Source organism: Lolium perenne, chromosome 6 (assembly GCF_019359855.2).
Source record: "Lolium perenne isolate Kyuss_39 chromosome 6, Kyuss_2.0, whole genome shotgun sequence".
Classification (NCBI taxonomy): Eukaryota; Viridiplantae; Streptophyta; class Magnoliopsida; order Poales; family Poaceae; genus Lolium; species Lolium perenne.
The window spans coordinates 728,908-736,100 of NC_067249.2; the positions used below are offsets into that span (position 1 = coordinate 728,908).

General features: G+C 40.2%; 1 long non-coding RNA gene across 4 annotated transcripts; it reads left to right on the top strand.

The window, feature by feature from the left end:
• Nucleotides 1-263: 263 nt before the first annotated feature.
• On the top strand, nt 264-3,484 carry LOC127309062 (uncharacterized). 4 transcript variants are annotated; one of them, XR_007856945.2, is made up of 6 exons: nt 264-1,016; nt 1,203-1,303; nt 1,403-1,531; nt 1,622-1,711; nt 2,145-2,856; nt 2,989-3,484. It is a non-coding gene; the product is annotated as an uncharacterized lncRNA (long non-coding RNA). The 4 variants fall into 4 exon arrangements; XR_007856946.2 differs by having other exon boundaries at nt 265-1,016; nt 1,403-1,526; XR_007856943.2 differs by having other exon boundaries at nt 281-1,016; nt 2,737-2,856.
• The last annotated feature ends 3,709 nt before the right edge of the window (nt 3,485-7,193 follow it).

Below are 7,193 nucleotides of genomic sequence, written 5' to 3' on the forward strand. Positions count from 1 at the left end.
CTCCTGGACTTGGCGTGTCTCATTGTATGCCGTGCATGGATGAATAATCCATCGGCAAATACTTCTTGACTAGCGCCACAATTTCCTCCGGAGGAGGGCCCCATCCGACTGCCATCAAAGAGAATATTTTCCACCATAAATATCTCCATGCAACTACCTTTTCTTTGCGTGGTAAAAATAGGAATAAGAACTCCTTCTTAATTCTAGCACTAGCATGCAGTCCCGATTCATACGATTCATATCTGCACGTACGGCAAATTATATTATACACTATATAAAAGGTAAACCAGTCAACGCATCTCATAGAGATTTGGGAACTGTTGATGCGTCAATTTCTCCTCTATCCCTTCAATTATTTTGTGACACGTATCCTTTCTATTTTTCATGTGGCGTTATTCTTTCAATTTGCGTTTTTTCTGGACTAAATTAGATACCGGTTACCGGTTGTTACATGCTCTTCCGCTCGCCCCTCCCGGTTACTGCACGTTCTCTAAAAATATATCTACCAAGTAGGCCCCACCTTCACCGTTTGGGGCCATCTCAGCGCCGCTTTGACCGATCCAGTAGAACCCAGTAGATTCCTGAACGCTCAGACGCCTGTCCCGGCTGGCCTAAATTCACGCCGTGCTGCACGCCTCCACCGCCCTCCCCCTTCCCCCGATCCGCCGCCGCCGAGCTCCCCTGTCCGATCTTCTTCGTCGCCGGCAGCGCCGTGTGTCGGATCCTCACTGCCGTCGCGGCGCCCACCGAGGAAGTCCGGCTTCCCCGCCGGCTGGTTTGTCATGTCCGTGTTCGAAGGCTAGCAGTGCGGCCGCCACGTCCGCTCCTACTGGCTACCAGGTACAGATTTTCGTTCGCTTTTCCTCCGCTCGTGAATATGTTCGCGTTCGCCATGGTTTCGTCGACGAGGGGGCAGAGGATAGGCGGGGGTACAGGTGCCGCGATTGCACAGCGGGAGCCTGGAAGGAAGGCAGTGGTGATTCAACAGCGGAGACATCGATCCCATGGTCGCTCAGGTCAGCCCGTGTACTCTATGTCCAGCGTCACTCTATGTCCTAACTGAATTCAGTAATTCTTTGTGAGGCATGGAGCTGACATAACCTAGGTAGCAAGGACTAAATGTTGCATAGTATTTTCTGTTTGTTACCCTTATATGCATAGCTTTGTCTTCTCGCTGAATCTGAGCATGTTTGGATTTATAGGCTGAAGATGTGTATAGAGTATCGACAAGAATTTGGGTGCATAAGAAGGGGCTGGGCCTATGTGGCTATGTGTATGTCATTTCCAGTAAGAAAATTCCAAGGTGACAATTGGTGTTGATGCAGCCATAAGGTGTTTCTGTTAGCCTGTTACCGCATATTATCTTGGTTTATCGTTCCTTCCTTCCTGTTGCATGTTGCAGAATCAGAACCTGTTGTGGAGATATATCACTTTCGTGTCTGATGAAGCTGAACAAACGCTTGCTACTTTTCCATCGAATATGCAATCTTTAAGCCTTGGCCACAATGCAAAAGCTATCAATCTGTGTAAGGTCCTCCCTTTAACACCTAGACACATTTATATATTTCTATTCATAATGTCATCTCATCTCATGCTGTTGCATTGATTCTTGCTATATTAGGTGATCTATTGTTCAGAAAGGTGCAACCAGTGTTTCTCTGTTGGTGTGTTACTCAGCACGCCAAAGTTAAGGGTTCTCGCACTATCGAAGGTAAAATCCAAACAGAAAAGATGAGTAATACTGAAACTCTCTTAGTTTGCTGCATGATCATGATAATTTGCTTACTTTGGTTCTGTGCTGAGTATGTTGGTCCTTTGGAGCAGGCTATGTATATGCCTAGGAATTGTCATATATCAATTCAGTTCTAAATAAAAATATTCTGCAAAAATTTAAGCTCTAGAGCGATTCTTATGCTAATATAGTATTAGCATTTGAAATTGCATGTATTTTCAAAGCAAATAATTGTGTACATACCTTTCTACATCAAAAGAAGATCTTGGAGTTCGCATATGTTTAAAGTTTGTAAAGAAACCTGCTGTTACTTCTCACCTCATTGGTTATTTTTATTTCCTTTCAATCCTTGTGTATATTATTCAAATATCTGTAATTTCATCTGGCAAATTCATCATTGTAAAAAAATCAGGCTGATTCAACTGTCACAAGTTCATTGAAAGATGCCATTGTCCACTATCTTCCCTACAACCTAAATGAGCTGAGTCATGCGTACATGCTACCGGGTACAGATCTACATGGTACATGGAAGGTTCAGTTATAGATCATCTTATATGGCCATTTTTCTGGGGTTCATATATACTCCATTGATGAATACTGATGATTATCCATGAGTTCTTCACATAGTTGCTACCATGGATATATTGAATTATAAGAGTGATACTCTTCTCCTGTTGTATTTGGTTGCCTTCGAGTAGCATGTTATCGATTTATGGCTGTTGAGTGCATGTTCTGTTTAATAACACCAAATAAGCATGAATGTCAGAATGATCTTGACAGTTAACAGTTTTTAAGGTTAATGGTTTGTATGCTTTAAGGGAAATGGATATTCCTCCGTCTACAAAGTGGCATTTCACACTTCAATGCCAGTAGTATCCAGTTCGCTTAGTATCTATGCTATGCAATGAAAATTAATAAAACCAAGGGCAGACACTTGACAAGGCTGGTGTTTATTTACCAAAGCCTGTTTTTTCGCACTGACAGTTTTGTATTACTGTTTCAAGGGTAATATCGAGGAAAGGATTAAGGATACTTGCACTTGATGAATATGGGGAACCAACTACATAAACAAGGAACATAATATACCAAGAAGTACTTGATAATCTCTAGAAATATTGTTTCATGTAAGCATTTTTCTATGTTCCTATTTCTGATATCCAACTTTCATTTGCATACACTTAATGCCCATATGTTAAATAATTGTTAATGCTTCCTTTATTTCGCATGGATATGGTGTCTCTGTACATATGTGGCAGCTGGCTCTCAATTGCAAGTGGCAAGTAAGGTTACTTGTGACCGCCTGTCCATGTTTGCCAAGGCTTCAGATAAGTCGTTTACCCTATAATCCAAATTCAGCTCCAGTGATTGAGTATGTACTAGATCCTTTTGGATTAGTGAGATCACATGACACGTACAGATGCACTGTATGATGTACTGACATGCAAGTCAGACCAATTACATTACGAATCAAGATCATGCCACTGCGATTAACAGATTCAACATAAATTTCAAGGGGCAGTGGTTGCAAAATCCTTGACCTGTCCATATAGGCTGGGACAGCTCCAGAGACTGAAGGTTTTGTTTAAGCGATGCGATTTCTGTTGAATGGCAGCGTTATGTTTCTCTGTGTGTCTGTACTCTGTAACCAACAGAGTGAACCCTACCTTCTGTTTTAACTAAGTTTGTGTAACTCCAGATTGATGTAACCAGTTCACTAACCAATTGATCAATCATTATGCCGTGTTTGTACTATTCCTGAATCATTATAACTGGTCCACCTAGCAATTGTTCATGATTTTGGACATTTACTCTTGCTTTGCTTTTTTCAATTCTAACATATTCACGAATGCAGAAAATATAATTCAGTGTACTAGACATATCAAAGATCAAATTGGAAACATCACAGTTATTTTCTGTAACTCAAAAACTGACATGTAGATAAAATACGCTATTACTAGCTCAGGAAAAAGGAACGTACCATCTAGGAGGTCCGCTTAAATTGTTGACTTGCATGGTTGATTCCTCCGGTGGCTTTCCATTTAATTGACAAGATCTGTGACGCCGAAGCACCGAATCTTCGGTGCCCAGCATTTCTGGTGAGCCGGCGCCCACCGCAGCTGTAGGGCCGCCGTCTTGACCTTACTCCTCTGCATCCCCTGCGGCAGAGGCTCTATTGGCGGTGGCTCTTCGGTGAAGAGGCGAAGTCGTCGACAGAGTAGAACGACAAGCACCATGGCGCCGTTCCTCTCTGGGTAGTGCCATTTCTTTTGCTGCTGCAGGTGTGCCGCGGGGAAGAACACCATGCCGGATTCATGCGCGCGGCCATGGTCTCTCAGAGGGAGATCCGCAGCTTGGCTTCAAGTCCAAAGTGCAGGATCCCAGCTGACGGCAACGCCGCATAGACCTTTACCCCTTCTTCGCTACAACCTACCTCCTCCTCTTCGTCTTCCCAATTCTCTATCGCCATAGCTACAAAAATGGAGTAGGTAGAAAGAAGTGATGGAAAATGTAAACAGAAGAAGAAAAAAAAAACGGCCATCACGTATGGATCAACGTAACTAAAGGCCCAGCCCATCACTATTCCCTGGCAATCAATTGGACAGGGCCACAGCATAAATCAATACGTATAGACCAACCTAGCCAGTGTGCCTCAGTCCATTAGGTAAAAGGGTCCAAATCTTTTCTTTTGAACAAACTACCATCTAACTGTATTAGTAACAATCTATTCCTAAAAAAAGTAACAATCTAAATATATCTTAAAAAAGTATCAATGCAAATTAGAACCGCACCTCACTATGCATGCTAAAATGGTAGCACTACGGGCGCGGCGTGCCGCCGCGCCTATGCTTCCTAGTATCCATCAAAGGCAAACTTAATTTATTCTCCTCAAATATTGCATGTAGTTCTTTTTCTTCAGCATGAACCAGTATCATGTCACGTACATCAGGTGTATGTATGCATGTGACATCAAATATAGATGGCGCCACATCAAATACAATGGTGAATAATTCCATGTTCTTTACATAAGTTTCAATTAATATTCACGAAGTGTACTCCCCCACCAATTAGGACCATGGAGTATACGCCATAATACAATGGTGAATAATTCCATGGTCTTTACATTAGTTTCAATTAATATTCATGAAGTGTACTCCCCCACCAATCAGTTCTCAAACCTTTAAATCCTTTGATGAACTAATTTTCCACTTAAGTATGGGATATTCATAATACAACAAATCTCTTCCGACTTGTATTGTGAAAGATATAAATAACCATATCAAGTGCAAGCAATATCAAGTGCAATCACGAAGGAATGAAATAAAAAAATTGACCTCTAGTGGGAGTATCCAAAAATACCATAGAAAATGTTGATGAAGTACCATAATTCTCCCACTAAATTATAGAATTTTATAATTAATATGCCACTTAATTATGTTCCTTGATATGCGACCAAGTCGTTAATGAGATAAAATCATTCATCCTCCTCTGGGAGTGAAAAAAATACCACAAATGCCACATTGGATAAAAATCCATAGCTGATAGTCCTCCCAATCAAAGTTTATAATTCCAGAATTTAAATGCCTTGCAATTCTGTTTGTAGATATTGACTAAGTGGTAAATACCATCAATAATAAAATTTTGAGCATGTGTTCCTATTATTAGTATTCCTCCCTATGGAGTTATCTTCACCAAATAAACAATTTGGTTACTAGCCAACTTTCAATGGATTTCCAAGAGAAAAGAGACCATTGTATTAACTTCCGTAATGTACTAAATTTCCATTGAGCAATAGTTCCACTCTTTCCTTTCCAAATAATGTATCAGTCAATAGATTCCAGTAGAAAATTATAAATTAAACTCCTTGTCATTGTAGGTTAAAATAATAATACTTTTTCTCCACAGGGGAGTTTGATGACATAATTTCCAACTCCAAAGTACATCATATAAATCATGTTATTCGTTTGGAATTGTTTGCATGTCAAATATATTCCAGAAAAATATGACGTAACAGCCAATAATCCACTTATTTGGAATAATAATAATAAATAAACATTTAGCGCAAATATTAACAGTGGACATACCGTTAAGTATTCATTTGCCTGAGTCATGTCCACTTGCGTTAATGATCCAAAGTCCTCCTCAATTTCTTGCTACATGTAAACTGAAATTCTTCCAAGGAGTGGATGCCTTTTCCTTGGTGTGACTTTCACGAAGTTGACTAGCAACCAAACAAGTTAGACGTTAATCAATGATCAGATAAAATGAATTAATTAAGTGATGCTAGATTGTATGCTCTTTAAGCATTTCTTCCCTGGTGGCACGTCTGTTACAGACTTGCAGGTGTGTTTGGTTCTTCCAGCCGTCCTTGACGCAGCAGTATATATACGCAGATCAAACGCCGTCAAGCAGTGTACGGTGTACCGGTTTGTGAAGTCCGAAGTTCCGGAGTACGCTGATATGTCCAGAGTACACCGTCGGTTAGTGCAGAATGAAGACAGACGCGTTGATCAAATTCAGAGTTGCAGAAGCAGTTCCGACCCAAATTCTTGAAATCATGCATGCTCCATACACACCGAGCGCATTAATTTATCCCGTTGTCTCCTTTATCAACAATAGCAGCAACAATGGACGTACTAAAATGAGTATCAACTAGTAAAAATGCCCGTGCGTTGCATCGGTTGAAATAAAAACTCGAACGCTACATGGTATCATCCGTGATGACAATGCTCCTACCATTTGCCATCATCAACGAAAATGATCACATTTTCTCCTATTCACGATAAACATGATTTAAAAAGTGGTCTATTAGGATCTGAAAATTAGCTTTTAGCAAAACCTTGTCACGACATAAATTTTGGTTCAAAATCGATTGACCTGCATAGCTGAATTGTTGAGTGTTGCCGCATATTATTTACGTAGTAGATCTTATATTTTAGGATTCACACAAAAAAAGATCATATATTTTAACCCCCGGGAATAACTGAACGTGAAGTCCAGTCACCGGCTTTTATTTTTTTGATTTTTTCTCTTTTGTCAACTTGTGATTCGCGGAATTAGAACACATCTCAAAGTAATATTTAATTATACCATATATGCGCTACTTTGATATTATACACTAAAAAATAATACAATAATATGTTGAAAAAATCAACAATGACGAAATTAATTGAAGATGCTCACATTGTGTACATTTATATAGAAATTGGATTGGCTGAACAAAGTAAACTGTCTGCTGTCGAAACAACACCAATAAAAATATGTAGTGCCATTTGATCGACGGAAAGCTTTACATGGCATGGATGTCTTTTTCTCCTACCATTGGGTAGACATCGAATCCAGCTGCTAGCTACTCCATAGCTGATAGCAAGCTGACGTATCCGATGGTGCTGGCCAGGTACTCACATAACGATTACCACATCCCAGGGAAAGATAAGAAACACAGCAATTAGTGCTCGCCTGA